Source organism: Protopterus annectens, chromosome 5.part0 (assembly GCF_019279795.1).
Source record: "Protopterus annectens isolate FY-2018-M chromosome 5.part0, PAN1.0, whole genome shotgun sequence".
In the NCBI taxonomy this organism is placed as follows: domain Eukaryota; kingdom Metazoa; phylum Chordata; order Ceratodontiformes; family Protopteridae; genus Protopterus; species Protopterus annectens.
The window spans coordinates 392,019,696-392,039,462 of record NC_056735.1 but is presented as its reverse complement, the minus strand read 5'-3'; the positions used below and the strand labels follow the sequence as shown (position 1 = coordinate 392,039,462).

The 19,767-nt window shown below is 39.6% G+C and overlaps 1 protein-coding gene across 3 annotated transcripts in view; it reads right to left on the bottom strand.

Annotated features, from left to right (window-relative positions):
* Positions 1 to 19,767, bottom strand: part of DCAF6 (DDB1 and CUL4 associated factor 6) — a 2,031,218-nt gene that overhangs the window by 541,758 nt on the left and 1,469,693 nt on the right. The gene's annotated exons all lie outside the window — the stretch shown is intronic.

The following is a 19,767-nucleotide window of genomic DNA, read 5'->3' as shown; positions in this document are numbered from 1 at the left end:
GCCATGACTGACCCAGCTCAGTTAGAAATGCCACATCTAAAGAAAATCCCAATCCCTCCACACCACATGCTCCAAAGACCTCAACCTTATTACCACAATCACTAAAAAAGAAAACTGAAGTAGACACTGCGACACTCAAAAACAAAGTAAAAAAGTATTTAATATTAAGCGCTTTTCGTTTGATGTAGTACACAAACTTCTTCAGACAAAAGAAACCCACACAGGAAGTATAAGTACAAGTTAAATTAACAACTCAACTGAATAATGAGTTAATCTATTAGAAACATTTAAAATCTAATAGGCATTTAAGAATATTTATAAACATTTAGAAACACTACCATCTTCGTACTACCCACCAGGTTTAAACAATAAATAAATACTGTAAAAACAAAAAGAAAATGCTAAATAGACATTCATACCAATAACTACTTATATTAAAGGAGTAAACTCAAATCAAATTAGCAAAGGCTACAAAAACCCTGACTAATAACCACACAATTCGTAATTAGAAAGCATTGGTGTCCCTTCATCTTTTCAGGCTTTTAAGTTTTAGAATGCTGCTAATAGAGCAGCATTCATTCAGCCCGGGGAAATTATAGGCATTTAATCTTATCTACCAAAATAATTCCAATTCTTCTAATCTTAGGGGTGCAGGACCACCCCTAACATCATGAAGGATTTGGTCAATCGCTAAAAATTTGAAACTATGCTCTGGACAAGATAAAACATGCTTAGCCAATGTGTTTTCAGGTTTCAGGACCGAAGCAACCTAACGGTCAATACACTCAGAGGTCCAAACAGAAATTCAAGTCACACAAGACTTAAATAATGATGCTTCGGGTTCTGTACAAGAAAATTATAATGATTTTTTAGACACTTTTGATTTTGATTTTGCTTCTTTGGAAGTTCAACATGCATCAACCTTTGGCTCAAATATTTTATATGTCTCTTCTGTTTATAACAATGTGCATGATTTATCTAGTCAACAACTAAAAAATCCACCTGTTATTATAACTAACTCAAATGGTGATTTTAAAGTGTACAATTTTTCTTCTGTTAGTATCACTTCAGAATTGGTTGATTTGTTCTCTAGGGGTTACACCTATGTCCCCGCTCAGAAATTGGATGTGGTAAAGACCATTATAGATGTGAAACTCTTCACCAGGAAATTAAATTTTAATCTAATGATGGCTGGTAAAGTAGTTGACACTGTTAACAAATTCAGAATTCCCAGTGTGTTTAACCCCCCTTTACATCCTTTATTGCAGGTTTTTGGGCAAATGTGTGAACTAGATATTAGGCAGAACTTTAAGTATTGACCTCTCAACCAAGCGGGGACAAATTTCAACAGAATCAGGGACAAGTCACGAAAAAATCAGGGACAATCAGGGACGCGTTTAAAATATTAGTGCTATTAACTTGAAACATTGACAGAATCAGAGCATAAGAATTAATACACATTTTCTGAAGTAAAAGAAGTCTATAACTCTTAATTATTGTCATTATTCATTAAGAGCAATTCACCACCTTTCCTCCAAAAGTCACTAGTTTTAGGAGGGATTAAGAGGGACAGAGCTAAAATTTGAGTCAAAATCAGGGACAGTTGAGAGGTATTGGGAACAGTTTGTCTGCCATGGATATTAAAAGTAAAACGGAGAGGGAATGCCTTGACTTTATTAAATCACAAGATATCCGCATTTGCAAACCAGATAAGGGAGGGGGGCTGGTTGTGTTTGATAGCTCAGACTACTTTGAACGGATGGTGTGTTTACTTAACAGCCCTTCTTACTCATTAAGTTCACGATCTGAAATTAAGAGAGCTTATAATAGTATTAAAAACTCTATTGAGGAAATGTATATAGAGGGAAGGGTCGATCAGAACATATTCAATTACATGTTTACTGTGTATCCAAGGTATCCCTGCTTGTTTGGCATACCCAAGATCCCTCCCATGCATCCACTGATAAATGGACGTGGTTCACCCACATATTCATGTGCAAAAGTTGTAGATGCCATCCTACAAAAATTCCTGGACAGTCCACACCAAATCTGCAAAGACTCATGGTCATTTCTAGAAAAAATTAACTGTTAAGATTTCAACACAAGACATAACTTCCTTACTATAGATGTTAAGGATTTGTATACGTGCATCCCACATGATATTGCCATTGACTGGGTTGGCCAAGTATTAAAGATTAATGGCGCCACTAAGAATGAGATGGATTTGGTTAGTGAATTAATGGACATAATCCTTGATAACAATTTTTTTATCTTTTATCTTTGGTGATAATTTTTACCTACATAAAGTGGGGGTCGCAATGGGTTCCCCCTGTGGGGCCAGCATTGCCAATTTGGTAATGGCCCACTGGGAGTGGCAATTTGTATTTAACAATTTTGAATTTAAGGACAGATTAATTTTTTATACACATTATCTAGACGATATTTTCATCTTGTTGGACGGTAACACAGCGACCAGTGACATGGCAGTCAACCACTTTAATGTTACCACCCAGTTCTTGACATTTACATCCACATTTAGTACTGAAGCCATTGCTTATTTGGATATTCAGTTATCTAAGGATCATTTGATTATAAAATACGTAGCTAAAATCCACAGGAAAAGCACATATTCAAATTCCTTTCTGCATTTTTCGAGCTGCCACCCTTACCATCAGAAGCGAGCAGTGATCAAAGGCCAGTTAGTAAGGGCAGCTCGTATTGTCAGCCTAGATGCTGACTTTGTTGATGAATGTAAATTATTAAAAAGTATGTTCTTACATCATGGCTATCCTGAAACATTGATTAACGACTTCGTTGAGGAAGTCACGAATAGGAGGTTAAGATGCTTTTACAAGCCAATTTTAGGTATTGATCATACACAGCTTCAGCAGGATGGGCATATGTTGGTTAATGACAGTAGTATGACCTGTAAATGTAATGTTCAAGGTCCTATGTTTATCACAACTTATAACACTGATAGCAATGTTTGTGCTGGTATCATCTGTACGAATTGGGCCTTATTTAGAAGTGACCCTAGTATATATAACAGGATGGGAAACCAGCCTGCTGTGATTTACAAGAAAGCTAAAAATTTAAAGGCATTCTTTGAGCAGCACCATCGTATACATGCTAGAATTGCTGGTATGTACAAATGACAAACGTGTAATTATTGTAAATACATAACAGAATCTAACAGATTTAAAGTGCACGATTTCCAATATAGTTTGAAGTGTAGGGTGAACTGTAATTCTAAGATGATTGTTTACTTGGCCCAGTGTCAGGTTTGCCCTGCCTTTTATATTGGAAAAACGGAGAGGCATCTCCGAGATCGGATGTATGAGCATATTTATGCTATCAATAAGAAAAAAACTGAAAACGCACTGGCTAAGCATATTTTATCTTGACCAGAGCATAGTTTCAAATTTTTAGTGATTGACCAAATCCTTCATGATGTTAGGGGTGGTCCTGCACCCCTAAGATTAGAAGAATTGGAATTATTTTGGCAGATAAGATTAAATGCCTATAATTTCCCCGGGCTGAATGAATGCTGCTCTATTAGCAGCATTCTAAAACTTAAAAGCCTGAAAAGATGAAGGGACACCAATGCTTTCTAATTACGAATTGTGTGGTTATTAGTCAGGGTTTTTGTAGCTTTTGCTAATTTGATTTGAGTTTACTCCTTTAATATAAGTAGTTATTGGTATGAATGTCTATTTAGCATTTTCTTTTTGTTTTCACAGTATTTAATTATTGTTTAAACCTGGTGGGTAGTACGAAGATGGTAGTGTTTCTAAATGTTTATAAATATTCTTAAATGCCTATTAGATTTTAAATGTTTCTAATAGATTAACTCATTATTCAACTGAGTTGTTAATTTAACTTGTACTTATACTTCCTGTGTGGGAGATTTCTTTTGTCTGAAGAAGTTTATGTACTACATCAAATGAAAAGCACTTAATATTAAATACTTTTTTACTTTGTTTTTGAGTGTCGCAGTGTCTACTTCAGTTTTCTTTTTTAGTGTTTGGAGTTTATCATTGTTTATTGTTCAAGTTATTACCACAATAACTCAGAGACTGCCCATGCTATGGAATAGACACCTCATACATGTCAAGCAGAGCAGCTCACTGGCCCTCTTCAAGAGAAATCTTGATGAGTGGATGGGAAATAGAAAATTCACCCCGGGGATTACTCCAGTGGCTCTACTCGACAGAGGCACTAGGAACTAAGGTCGGGTGGCACAATGCCAAGATAATCATATGGACTAGGCTTGTAAAGTGTCCAGGGCCATTAGCCTAGTACACACCTATGAACCTATATATATGTATGTATGTAAATAAATGTATGGTTCCCCTTCAGAAGGTCGAAAGGCTGAAATCTTGAAATGCATATGGTCGAGACCATATGTTCAAAATTTCAGACGCTCAACCTTCTGAATGGGGATTGGCATACAGCGCAGAAAGGGAGATTTCCCTTTCTTCATTGTAGTGCGATCTCGGAGTTTGTATAAATAACTAGTGGGGGTGTGGGGGTGCAGGGGGGATTGCCCCCCTGCAAAAACATTGTTTTGTGTTTCGTTGTTTTTTTTTTTTTCCTTTCAGAAGGTCGAGCTTCTGAAATCCGAGTATATGGCTTCGGCCATATGCATTTTGAGATTTCAGCCGTTCGACCTTCTGATGAGGAACCATAGATATGATATATATATATATATATATATATATATATATGTGTGTGTGTATATACACACATACATACACATAGATATATATTATACATATACGTACACTGGCTTGTTTACTTAATCAAAACTCAGAAATATCTAAACACAAAACATCAACAAAAATCCAACAATATCCAAAACCCATGTTTTTGTAAAAGTGGGCAAGTCTCCCTGAACTCCCAACCCCTGCTAATTATATACCAACTCTGAGGTCAAACAATAGTGGGGAAAGGACAAAAACCCTTCCCTAGTACAGCTCTGATTTTGTCAATAGTGTGTATTTAGATATTTTAGAGTTTTGATATTTTTAAGTTTGGAGTTTCTGTTGAGCTTTTGTGTTTAAATTACTTTAAGTAGGCGTGTGTGTGTACATATCTGATACATACAAACACACACACACATACAGATATATATATATATATATATATATATATATATATATATATTTTTTTTTATTTATATATGTACGGGTCTACTTTGATTCACTGAAAACTCATTTCACTGAATTTCAAAACACTCACACCAAATTGTTGAAAGCTCAAATCACTGAAAACTCATTTCACTGAATCTCATCTCACTGAATGTAAGTACTCTTGGGCAAATAAAACATATATGCCCTTTTCCCCACTGTAGTACGACCCTGGAGTTAGTATATATAGTTAGGGGGGTTGTGGAGGGCTTTTATATTTATGAATCTCATTTCACTAAAAGCTAACAATATAAAACCAAAAGTAGGTGGTGGCTACGCCCCCCACACCCATCAATGTGGGGGGTCGTGCCCCCCACACATTCCCTAACTATATATACTAACTCCAAGGTCATACTACAGTGGGGAAAAGGGCATATACGTTGGTATATATAATTAGCGGGGGTGTGGGGGCACAAATGAGGGGTTTGACGGCCTCCATTGTCAACAAGATGACATTTGACAATGTGTCCATTCAGTGGTCTGCCACAGACCCTTTCCGTGCACATATGTGTTCATAATGTGTGTGTGCATGTGTGTATTTCTGAAACCACATCTGAAATGCTAATCTAACGGACAGATATCCAGGCACTCCAATGGACTATAAAACAATGAACTTTAATCACCTTTATAAAAATACACATCAATAAATATTAAGTTAAGTGCTTTTGTTCCATATGTACTTTGTGGAACTAATGATTGCATAAAACAGTACCTTAAGTACCTATTTAAGCCCATCACATGATACAGCCAACAAATAATTACAATTAAAAAAATCATTCTTTTGAGTAAAAATGTTATATACAACACAATGTATAAAAATATATATATATATATATATATATATATATATATATATATATATATATGTCTACTACGGTTGATTGAAAACGAAATTACTAGGACCACTTCACTGAAAGCTCAATTCACTGAAAATTCACATGACTGAAACTCATTTCGTTGAAAGTTATAAATGGCCTTTTCCCCACTGTAATACGACCCTGGACGTAGTATATAAAGTAAGGGGGGTGTGGAAACAGTTATTTATTGCACTTGTAAGTATCACTGTGTATAGTTTAAAATGTTTATAATATGTGGGGGGGCTGTGCCCCCCACACTCCTCTTTACTTTATATACTAACTCCAGGGTCGCACTACAGTGGGGAAAAGGCCATTTCTAACTTACAAAGAAATGAGTTTCAAAGAAATGAGTTTTCAGTGAAGTGGTCCTAGTAATTTCATTTTCAGTCAAGTGAGTTTTCAATCAACTGTAGTAGACCCATATATAAATATATATATACATATATATATATATATATATATATATATATACATATACATATATATATATATATATATATATATATATATATATATATATATATATATATATATATATATATATATACATACATATATATCTACACACACACACACACACACACACACACACACACACACACACACACACACACACACACATATATACATGTATATGTTATATAAAACATGCGTGTCTGTAAAATAATGTTAGCCTTCCAAACTTCTTAATTTTAAAATGGAATTTATCAAACATATATCATTGATTCCAGGGAATACCATAGCGTCTTAAGTGCCACTGTAACTCACATTTATTCAGGTGCTCACTAACCACAAAACCTCTTGTGCCCCATTTAACTTGCTCTATCAACCTAAATTCAAAACAATGTGACTCATTGTCCTTAATATCTCTGTTGACTGTGGTAATGAGGTTGAGGTCACTGGTGCGTGTGGTGTGGAGGGATTGGGGTTTCTTTAGATGCAGCATTTCTAACAGAGCTGGGTCAGAAATGGCTTTGTAAGGGAAGCAGAGATCGCCTCTAAGTAGGTGATATGAGACAGCGAATAGCTGGAGTCCTTTGAGTCTGTCCATGTAGGACAAGTGTTTAATGCCTAGGATCCTCTTTATGAGGTACTTCTGTGGCCTCTCCAGCTGTTGCAGGTGTCTATTGAGGTTCATGCCAAATGGGGCATTATACTCGATGACTAGTCTAATGCAGTCATCTGTGAAATTGGTCAACCATAGTCCCTTTGTGTTAGCCTGGACTTCAACCGAGACGTAGATGCCGAACAGGAGAGGACACAGGACCGACCCCTGTGGGACTCCACTCATGACTGGTCGACAGTCTGACTTGGAGTTCGCTACTGTGTGTTCTACCTGTGAGCCAATTTACAACCCACCTAGTGATATAGGGGTTAATGACTAGTTTGGTGAGTTTATCAATAATTCCTGAGTGAGGAATGGTATCAAAGGCCTTGGCCAGATAGAGGTAGGCTGTATGCACTGCCTTACCTTCATCCACAGCCCTGGTGACTGACTCAAAGAAGTCAACCAGGTTGAGCAGGCGTGAACTCCCTTTCACAAAGCCAAACTGCGTGGTGTTCAAAGTTTGGAGATTTCCTATATCTTTGTTAATCAGGTCCACAATGATGCACTCCACAGCTTTACATATCAGAGTTGTCAGGCTAATAGGGTGATAATTCCCAGGGTCTGTAGTCGCTCCCCCTTTATGAAGAGAGATGACTGTAGCAATGCGCCATTCAGTAGGGATAAAGCCTGAGGTGAGGCTGTGACTGAACAGGGCACACAGATGTGGTGGAAGTTCACTTTGTAGTTCATGTAGAACACAGCCAGAGATATTATTGGGTCCCATGGAAGCTGTATTCTTGGCCTTGGACAATGCAGCTTTAACCGGTGCCGCAGTAATGACTGCTGCCTGGCATTCTTCCGGTATTGTGATTGGTCCTTTGGGGGGGGGGAGAGGGGTAAAGTTGGCACTGAATCTGTCTGTCAGCCAGTAAGCTGGCAATATCTGTTGGCTCAGTATAGGAGGTACCATTGTGCAGTAACTCAGAGCAAATCTGAGTATTGCTGTGGAGGTTCTTGATATAACTATAGAAGATTTTGTGATTGTTTTTAGTGTCTGCTGTGATTCTGTCTTCATAGCTGGCTTTAGAGGATTTGATGAGGGAATCTCAACTTTTTGTTGAGGCTAATAAAGGAGTTTTTCCAGTCTTGGGACTTCACCTTTTTCTGCAACAGTTTCTTCCTTCTGTTGTAGAGTTTATTAATGGCTGGGGACCACCAGATTGGCTTCCTTTTTTTTGGAGGAGAGCTTCTTGGTTCTGTTGGGTATGGCTAGTTCCATGCATTTATGTACATGTTCGCACAGTGCACTGGTGTATGATTCGGCAGTCATGCAGCTATTTTCCATTGGCATGTGTGCCGTGAAGTTAGCCACCTGTGTTTACAGGAGTCCAAAGTCATCTTTGGAGAAGTTTTTCAAGGTGATTACTTTTGCGGGGGGTGTGGGTGAGATGTGGATTTCCATGGTGATTAGTTAATGGTCAGATGTAGTCCAGAGAGGAGCATCTCAAGTCATTCACACCCACATGGACAATAACAGAGTCATACTTGTACTTGTTGTGAAGTGACCTGAGTGTGTGCGTGTGTGTGTGTGTGTGTGTGTGTGTGTGTGTGTGTGTGTGTGTGTGATATGTGTCGGATTCTGGCACCTGATAGACTGTTACCTTCTCCTTATTCAACCTAGTGAGTGGGACTACTATTGTCACCTATGATTAGTGTACTGGGCAAGGTGTTTAGCCTTATGGGCTTAGGTTGTGGGGCACACTGCGAAGGTGAGCTGTGTGTCCTGTGGTTTGTGCTGCGTTGTGGTGGTCGAGTGCATTTCTGTCTTGGCGGTCTCTGTTGTTTGGGTAAATTTCTATTGACAGCCTCCGGGAAGGTGGATGTGTGGTTTGTGTTTTTATGTGAGAGCTGTGATAGTGGGTGTTCTGGAGGGCTATGTGTTCCATGTGGTGTGCTGCAGGTGTTGACCGTCTCCTCTTCACCAGCTAGTCCGGTCTTGGCTGGGGAGTGCAAAACTTCCAGTTTGATGATATAAGTGCATCTCTCACAAGTCTAAGTGTTTGGAGGTAAGAGGAGAGGGTTGTCTGTGTACAAGAGACATTTGCTACACTGCCTCAGAATGCCCAAGTGCACCAGGTTAATAGGATAAAGCACAGGCAACTGCCCTTTAATCATGCCAGGAGTGGTGGTCATAACTACTAAGTAATGGAGCTATTTCCGTGAAGAACGATTAGTGCTGATGGCACTTAGGTGTGCCATAATAACTGCTACAAAAACCTGTTGAAGTGCAAGGCGAATAGGCTATATGAAGTGCAAGAGAGAAAGAACTAGCAAGATCTAAGGGAAAAACTGAAGAGCAGACTTTTTGGCACCAGTAATAGTTTACCTCAGCTCGGCGCTGATGAGCAGAGCTTAAACAAGCGCAAATGCAGGCTTTTACACCAGAAAGTTGAAAGAGATGGAAAAACTGCCCAAACGACCAATAAACTATAATTTCTGGGCCAGAAACTACTCCTCTTAGGCTACCTAGTGCTTGCCACTCCCACTGATAAGCTAGAAGGCTTCCCTCCAACACAGAAAGGCTTGCGGGGGCTTAGAAGCTTACAAACAGTCCTGGATATAGCAAATCTGTATATGGTCTAGTCCAGTTACAGGAAATGTGGGAAACAAGCTTAGAACTTTTTTTTTTATAGAAAAGCAGCTAAAAGAGCAGTAAAAACAATTCAAATGCAGTGCAAATTAGCACACTTGAGTGTGCGAAAAAATGAAAGCAACTACAGTTTAAATAAACGCAATTAAATTAAAAAAAAATGACCAAAAACAAGTGCAGAAAGCAGTAAATTAGGAAAAAATCAAAATGGAGGCACTTAGAGTATCAGAAAACAATGCTAGCAAAAATAATTCAGTCAAGCAAAACAGTTAAAAATTGCCAAAATATACTTATCAGCTCTATATTTCCAGACTGTTTGAGAAGCACACTCAGTCAGAACACCAGGAGATTCTAGCAAAGTTTTTTATATGTAAAGTGGAAAGGGAGAAAGGAGGAACAGAAGATAATTCAAGGTTAAGAAACTAAGTGGGTTGGCCTTCTCAAATGTTTTCTCTGTATTAGGTAGAATGAGCTAATGACACTAGACTGGGAGGAGTGTCCCAAATTTATAGCAGGGGAGGGCAACTGCAAAGCCACCAAGTATGAGAACAAGATACCAACACGGAGGAAGGGTGGAAAACTATTTTAGGCAAAAAACACTACAGAAATGGTTATTACAGCAGAAAAACAGCAATAAGCCACTAAATGAAAGTTTTAAACAGATAAAGGAGCAAGTGAACTCTAGAGCATGCTTTTAACTGCAAACAAATCAGTTACATGATACACTCCTTGGCAGGAAATTAAAATAAACAAACAGATGATTAACAAATGGTGAAAAATTCCAATGAATACCTTTCACACAGTGAAACTAGCTAAAAAAGCTTTACAAACAGTGTGACAGTAAAAACCTTATTTATCAAGCCCTGTAAGGCAAACAATATACACACACACACACACACACACACACACACACACACACACACATACACACACACACATATATATATATATATATATATATATATATATACATACACACACACACATATAAACATATATGTATGTGTATATATATATATATTTATTTTATTTTACATTTGTTGACAGGGCTAGTCTAACTGGAGATATTTCCATTTTCAGAAGAGGCCCGGGGAGAAAAGCTCCACAGAGAATACATTAAGGCAAACATAGTAGAGTTTAAAGAAAGTTTTAAAAGACAGAAACTAACAACTCTACAGTTACTCATTATTACTAGTGAGTTTAATATTGACTCACATAGTGACAGTCACAAAAAAATACTTATATAATTATAATATACTAAGTCTGATAAAGATAACTAAAAAAATAAATAAATACTACTACACACAGTAAAACTCAAAGACATCATATTAAGTTATAAAATACTTTGAGAGATAATAATAAGATAGGAAGTGTGAGAAAGAGAGCTAAGAATATGAGTAATTAGAAGAGGTAGGTTGTAGGAAGGACAGCAAGTAAGATAGTTAGCAAGCAAAGAGAGCTAGAAGCCAGTCTATAAGCAAGGAATAATAGGAAAACAAGTGGCAGAAGAGGAGGAAAGCCAGGTGGATGATAGAAAAGTATGAAGTAGGAGATAGTAATGAAGTAGAGTCTAAGTAGTGGAAGGATTAATCAGGTTTACTACATGTGCACAGCCAGTGGTTTTGGAAGTGAAGTTTAATGTTTAGTTTGAAAAGAGGTAATGATGCAATGGTTGTTATGTTACTAGGAAGTAAATTCCATTTTCTACCTACTGAATTGGTGAAATATACACACACACACACACACACACACACACACACATATATATATATATATGTATATATACACATGCATATATTTTATAGATATACACACACATACATGTATATATATATATATATATATATATATATATATATATATATATATATATATATATATATATATATATATATATATATATATTTATTAATATATATATATATATATATATATATATATAAATATACATATATATATATATATATATACATCCGCGCACACATTGCTTCATGGTATCGTATAAAATGGTACATAATACATAACGCTACACAACTCTTCACTAACAGCAGAACTGCCATCATTTTGTAAATATTTGTCCTTTTTTATCAATAAAACATGCACAAATAACATTTTTTTAAGATTTAAACAGTGTCCAACAGCATTTCATAAGCGCAATCAGCCCAAAAGTTCAGGAATGCCTCCAGGTAAAAATCAGACTGCCAGTTAGTGAGATACTATGATTTATTACTATTCAAGTTTATGAATATGCACATTATTAATACTTTTTCCTTAGTTCACTCCATGAAGAGTTTATGTGGTATTTTTTCTCTTTTTAGTATGCATGCTTTCCTGCTTCACCCTGACCGCTGTCCACAGTGCTCCATGTTCACTGGCGAGTATACCGGTCGACTCCACTCTTCAGCTTTGAACGTATACTGAATTATACAACTGGGACCAACATGGAACCTAAGGGTGTTGTGGGGGCAGAGCTAACATCTGCTGAGTGGCGGGTCTCTATAAGGCCTACCCTTGTTTCTGCACCCTCCCTCAGTTAGATGATTAAATCAAGGGGGTGGATGTGCAATGGCATCATCTGATGTCTTGCCCTGACTCTGCTGAAGCTCAGCCATGTTCCCACCTCAGTCTCCCCTTCTTAGACTATGTCCTCCCTTGCACAATCCCTAGTCACCATTAAGGACATCATTGGGAACACTCTTGCAGCTGCACTCCTTCCCTTGGGATAGGCACACCCTCATCCCTCCAGCTGCTATGTCAGCTGCCTAAATCACTAATCAAACCAAGGATGGCTGGTCTGTAGTCAGGGCTTTATCTGTCTACACTACCATACTGGTAGTGCTTATTGTGGTACTTTATGCTATCAAATGAAAGCTTATTTAATGCTGGAAAACTTCTGCCTTCTACCTGATATCAGCTTTGCAGATATCTATACTTGTTTAGCAATAAATGCGACATTTAGGCATATGTCCATCTCAGGCTGAGTCCACCTAGTAGCATGGTAGAAAAACATTTCATAGGACAGAGCACCACACACATCAGTGATGAGTTGGGAGATGGCATAATGGTTAAGGTGTCTACCCCACAGACATGGAGAACAGGGTTTGATTCTCACTCTGGGAAGCATGGCCAGGCTTAAAATGGCCCCTAGGGACATTTGCCTATCAATCATCTATGGACCTATAAGTGAGAAATTGTGATTTCTTTTTATGTCAAATTATGAATATATGTCTTATTAATATTTCTGTTAATAACTTGGCCCAGACAGAGTACATATGGCACTTTCCAGTGTAAAATAAAAGCTTATGTAATGCTGCACAATGTGTAACTGATACTTGCCATCTGCCTATTACCATTTTGCAGATTTTTTTTACTTTTTTTAGTGATAAAATGCATACATGCATTAAGGAAACAACTGCAACCAAGACCTCTGCAAGGATGGCAGGTGCATGGGCACAAAAAACATAACTTACAGAAACAAAATGCCAGTACCCAACTAGAGAGAAAATATTTTATGTGTATAAACACAACACACAGACCGGTTTCGGCCCAATGGCCTTTTTCAGTGTATAACACAGTCAGTTCGACCACCACATTATATACAAAGCATGATTGAATAACTGATCATAAATTAAACGTTCATTAAGGGGCATCGATCCCTGAAAAAAGGTTGGCATAAATTGTTAAACAGAAAAGAAAAATCTTGGATTGTGAAACTGGGAGGATTATTTCCACCTGGCCTTAATGAACATTTATAATTGTTTAACTTATGATCAATTATTCCATCATGCCTTGTATATAATGTGGTGGTTGAACTGACTGTTATACATTGAAAAAGGCCAATGGGCCGAAACCAGTCTGTTTTTTGTGTTTATACACATAAAATATTTTCTCTCCAGTTGGGTGCTGGCTTTTTGTTTCTGTTGTGCACGCATTAACATCATAATTCTGCAAATATCTCAAGCATCGTCCACCTAGACATATTGTGGTACAGCAGTTCACATAATCAATCACCACAGAGGTCAGGAATGGCTCCTCAAAAAAAGGGGTACTCTGTACTAGAGAAAATGTAGGTTATCTTCCAAAAAAGAAGTTATGTACTTACCATAACATTCCACTTGTGTTGTCCATTTTCATTCTTCCTCTACGGAGGGGTTTGGATCTGACACTCGAATAAAACTGCCATTACAGTAGCTCATTGCAATCTAACTCTCCAGCTCATTTCCTTCCCATAACACACTATGTCTAATGTCCCTCAGATCCTATTTACAGCTTGAGAGAGGGGGAAGAGAGAAACTATAAAAGAACTGCCCTAACTGGAGTTCAACATCAGGGACATATGAGCATTCAAACCACTGTGAATCGCCTTTATAAAGGTAAACCGTTTGGGAAGAATACTGGCATATTAATAGCTTGGTTACTGTTGTATTCTGACACCACCTTAGGTAAGAAGGAAGCACTGGTACATAAGGTAACACTCACTATTCTCGTAGAAAATCAAGTATGGGGGCTTAGAAGATAATGCTTGAAGTTCTGAAACTCTTCTAGCAGACATAATTGCAAATAAAAAGACAGCTGCAAGTTCAAAAGGAGAATGTATTAAGGCTTGCAGTACCAAATTTAGATCCCATGGTGGTATAGGATCTTTATAAGGAAGTCTAAGTAGAAGGGTACCTTTCAAAAAGGGTTTGCACAGTTTAGAGGAAGCCAGAAAGGAAATTTGAAACCCCATATGAAAGTTAGAGATGGCTGCGAGCTGAACTTGAATTCAGATGAACTAGCAACCTTGTGAAATAAACTTGCTAAAAATTCAAGAACAGCATGAATCAGGGCTAAGAAGGGGTCTACCTGATTCTACTCTGCAAAATAAACAAATGTTCTCCATTTACTTCTGTAGAGTTTCCTAGTAGAGGATAAAACAGTATAGAATGCAGAGGCGAAGAGAGCGTAGGATGCTTGGCTATTAACGGAACTGGAAAAACTATGCAGTTAGTCTGAGATTTGAGATGCCTGGGTGAACCATGCCTGTCTGGTGAGACAGAAGGTCTGGAGTTGGATCCCGAATCCAAGGTGGGTACAGAAGTTGAGGCCAAAGGAAGGGAAACCAAATTTGTCAAGGTCAGTAAGGGGCAATGAGGATGACTTTACTGTTCAACCTGGCTGCTTTCTGAAGGAATTTGATAATTAAAGGAGTCAGGCAATAAGCATACAGAAGACTGGGGGGGGGGGGGGCAATCAGTACAGCATCCCTCGGGTGACTCCTCTGTTAGGGGGATTAGGGCAAAGAAGCTGCTGCAGTTGTTGTTTAGGGGATATGCAAAAAGATCACACCAAAGCTGGCCCCACTGATGGAAAATCATGTCAGTCACTGTTGACAGACCAATCATGAGGTAGTAAGATGGACCTGCTCAGTTTGTCTGCTGTCATGTTGAACCTCCCAGAATGTGAACTGCAACTTCAAAGTGGTTGGAAGAAATCACCCATTGCCACACCCTCAGGCCTTCTTGACACACGGGGTAAGATCTGGTTCCCCCTTGTTGATGTATCAAACTATTGACATGTTGTCCATTTGGATCGCAATTGTTCTCAAGAGGAAGATAGTTTTGGAATGCTTGCAATACCAAAAGCACCACTCTCATTTCCAGAACACTAATATGCAAACGTTGGCCTCTTCGGGGGACCAAGTGCCTTAGACTGTCTTCCCCAGAAAAATGCCCCCCCCCAATCTGTGAAGCATCCATGGTCACTATTACCTTGGGCTGAGGGAGAATGACAGGACGACCTTGCAACAGTTGTTGCGACTTCATCCACCAGGAAAGATACCGTTTGCATACCTGAGTTATTCTTATCTTGGTCAACATGGGTTAAAAGAGAATTGACCATTGTGTTTGTAGCAGCCATTGCAGAATTCTCATGTAATATCTTGCTAAAGGAACTAATATTAGCAAAACTGACATTGATCCCACAGCTTGCAGAATCAATCAGGCAGAAATCCTGGTACTGCAGATTATTTTCTTGACCTGATTTCATATTGTTTGTACTCTCAAAATGGGAAGAGATGCTACCATAGATACTGTGTTTAACATTGCTCCTATGAATTCCAATGTCTGAGTCGGTTGTAATTGTGACTTGTAATTGATGGTTATTCCAAAATTTAAACATGTTTGCAACACTTGGTCTCATGCTTGTACCACCTGATGCCTGGTTGGAGTGGTAATGAGCCATTCGTCCAAGTAAGGAAACACCTGGAATTCCTGCAGTCTAAAGTGAGCTGCTAATACTGCCATACACTTGGTGAACACCCTGCGGACTGTGGTGAGGCCAAAGGGCAGTGCTCCGAACTAGTAATGACTATCTCCCAGCCGGAAGCGTAAGTACCTTCTGGACTGTCTGTTCATTTTCATGTGATAGTACACATCCTGAAGGTCTATCGAGCACACCTAGTCATCCTTGGTCAGGAAGGGCAGAGTGGACTGAACAGTGACCATCTAGAACTTGGTGTGTCGAACCAATTTGTTCAACATACTGGGATCTAAAATCGGTCTTCAGTCTCCTGTTTTCTTTGGCACTAAAAAGAATCTTGAGTAAGTTCCGGATTCTATTTGGTCTGGAATTTGGCTTGGATGACTATTTTTTTTAGCAGCTTTTGGATTTCTAGTGCTGCTGCTTCCCTCTGATTAGGTGCAACATTGGGGATTTTCCTAGGTGACAGAGGTGGTAGGGAAAAGGGAATAATATAACCTCTGGAAATGATTCTCTGCACTCAAGTGTGCTTTGTTATGTTTAGCCAGGCTTCCTGGTGCAGAGATAAGTGACCCCCAACTGCCTCCAGAGGAAGGCAAGCAGGCCTTCCTTCAGGAGTGCTGGAAGGGTCTGTTGGAAAATGTATCCCTACACTCTAGGTTTCGCAGGCATCCTCTGTCATGGGGCGTCTTCTGCCATTATTGCTCCCCCCTCTGCTTCTGGGGGAACTACCTCATGTGTCCTGGAAAGGACCCTGAAACTTCCTGAACCACATCTTTTGACCTCCCCATTGATTACTGGAAGGGTCTGTTGAGGGGTCAAAAAATGTACGCCCACTGCAGACAGTGTCTTTCCATCTTACACACACACCTGGAGTGTGTGTCTTTTATTGATGGGCCAAACAAAGAAGAGCCGTCAAAGTGAGTGCTGATAAAAGATGACTTGAAGGGATCTGCAAAATCACACAGATGCATCCAGGCATGCCTCCTAATAGAAATAGCTAAACCCGTGGCCTTAGAGGCACCTTCTGCAGTGTACAAGATGAGCCTCATGGATCAATTTGCAATACACTGAAGGGGAGCCAACTGTGAGGCCACAGAAATTTGAGCCTCTGCAGTAGTGGTCCCTGAAGGAGTTAAGGAAATTTCCACCTCCAAGTCCCTTTGCAGTCTCGTGTAGTATGCCAAGTAATTCAGCGACTGGAAAGCAAATGTCGCTGCAGCAAAAAACTCGCTTCCCAAATCTGTCCAGTGCCCTAGATTTTCTAATGGGGATGGACAGTGGAACTCTGTTCCAGGAGTTCCTTCTTTGTAGCTGCCTCCATGACTACTGCATCAACTGGGCCTTAATCTACTGTTCTCTTCCTACTGTTGGAGCCAGAGACCTGTCAGGTCTCTTGGGGATCAGCTCAGTTATGTCAGATTCCTTCCACACCCATTTAGAAACCAAATCAATAAGTTCATCAGTAGACGGAGTAAGCCAGGAGGTAGACGGGCCAGTCCCACAAGCTTTCAGAAATACTGATCCTCAGGAGTTGGGTTTTGGGCCTTCTGTTTAAGGATCTCAAGGATGTCTCCAAATGGGATGTCATCAGATGGTGATTTGGGAGACCTTTCTTCCTCATTAAAGTCAGTATCCTCAGTGACGGACTCCTGGGGGAGTCCAAGTGCCTCCTCTTGTGTGTCCTCTTCCTACAGACTTCTTTGGTGGGATGATCTGGAGACGTATCAGAAGAGATGACAATACCCGGTTGGGTGGTCTAGAAGCTTTGTGCTGGCCATCCATGTGGAGTAGAATGCTGAGAATCACACAGCAAAGTCAGCTGAGATGCTGAGGGTGAAACCGAGAGGGAAGGACCCACCTGACCTGCTGGAGCAGAGAAAACCCTTTTCACAACCTCAAAAGCAGACTGCTCAGGAGAGAAGGAAGTCAACAGAGCTGAGAAAGCGAGTTTCTGGCTAGCCACTTCCCTCTGCTCTGACAGCCATTGCCCAAGGAGGAAGCTGGAACCCAGCTGTCCAACGGTGAAGCTCTGAGAGGAAAAGATGACTATGAAAACCTCAGGGTCGATCCTATCCCCTTGGATTTGACCTGGGAGCTTCGGCTCTGAGAGTTATCCAGATCTGAAGATGTACAGTACGAGGCAACTACTTAGGATCCGGGGACTTCGGTTCTGTACTGTGTTTTGTCAGATCAGAGGTAGGCAACTACTTAGGATCCGGGGACTTCGGTTCTGTATTGCGTTTTGTCAGATCAGAGGTAGGACTTGCCAGATATCTGATCGGATCTGAGGATGGTCGGAACCAAGGAGATGTCGGATCTGATTTTGATTTCTTTTTCTTTGATTCCAATGAAGTTGATGCCATGGAATCTGAGGATATGGACCTTTCTAAAGGATGCTTGGATTTTGCCTTCGGAGACTGAACACTCAGAGTAACAATCAGATCTGAGGACAAAGCTGTCTTGAGATCCGACACAGAAGGGCCTGGAACACTTGGTTCCAAGAGCTCTAATACTACATGTTGGGTCAGAGGAGTTATTGGTAGAGTACTAGATGGATGGTGTTCCTGACTCCAGGGGGTAGGAACAGTGAAGACTCCCTTCTGAAATTGCTCTGTGAAGAATCTCATCATCATCCTTTCCACATCTACCTCTACGAGACTTCTGGAGGAACGAGAGGATACCACTGTACTGGATCCATGGTGGGGGAATACACAGTACGAGGCAACTACTTAGGATCCAGGGACTTCGGTTCTGTATTGCGTTTTGTCAGATCAGAGGTAGGACTTGCCAGATATTTGATCGGATCTGAGGATGGTCGGAACCAAGGAGATGTCGGATCTGATTTTGATTTCTTTTTCTTTGATTCCAATGAAGTTGATGCCATGGAATCTGAGGATATGGACCTTTCTAAAGGATGCTTCGATTTTGCCTTCGGAGACTGAACACCAACAATAGCCTAAGAAAAAAGGAGTTGGCAATAAACCTTTTAATATTAATTTTCTTCTTTCTGTCAAAACTCTGGGGTTGAACCCACTGCAAATGTCACATTCCTGGTCTAGGTGCTCAGACCCTAAACAGTACATACACAAAGAGTGGGGATCTGAAACTGTCATCTTGTGCCCACATTTTTCACGTTTTTTGAAGACTTTGTGAGACACAGGTAAAGGTGACGCTTTTAACAACCAAGTATCAATAGAAGGCTCAAAATATCTATCTTTACTATCCGGACAGTAATGAACTAAATACTGTCACTAGAGAAAGGAAAAGGTGGAGAAAAAAGCTAGCATTTTTTTAGGAATAGAAAGAAGAGGAGTATAAACACCCTTATCGAGAAAAGGAAAGGACTACCAATAATGGCAGGATGACTACACTAGGAAGTGTATAAAGGATAATACAAGCAAAAATGATTAGCAAAAATTCTTATGGTATGTAGTAAAGACAAACAGAAAAAGATTTACCGAAGGATAGTGATTAAAGATAAAGTTTTAAAGAAATACACGGGGACTGTACTTCCCAAGCAATGCCCCCCCCCCCAACCTGTGTAGGGAGGCGTCCGTGGTCACCGTGGTCAACAGGGCAGGAAGAATAAATGGGCAACCCCGATGAAGGTCCGGGGATTGAATCCACCAGAGAAAAGAATCCCTGTATGCTCAAGATAAATGAACAGGATGACAAACGGTAGATCTAGTAATGACCAATGGACCACAAGAGTCCATTGGAGCACCCTCATGTGCAACCGAGCCGTGGGCATGAGGGTGATATTGGCCACCATGGACCCCA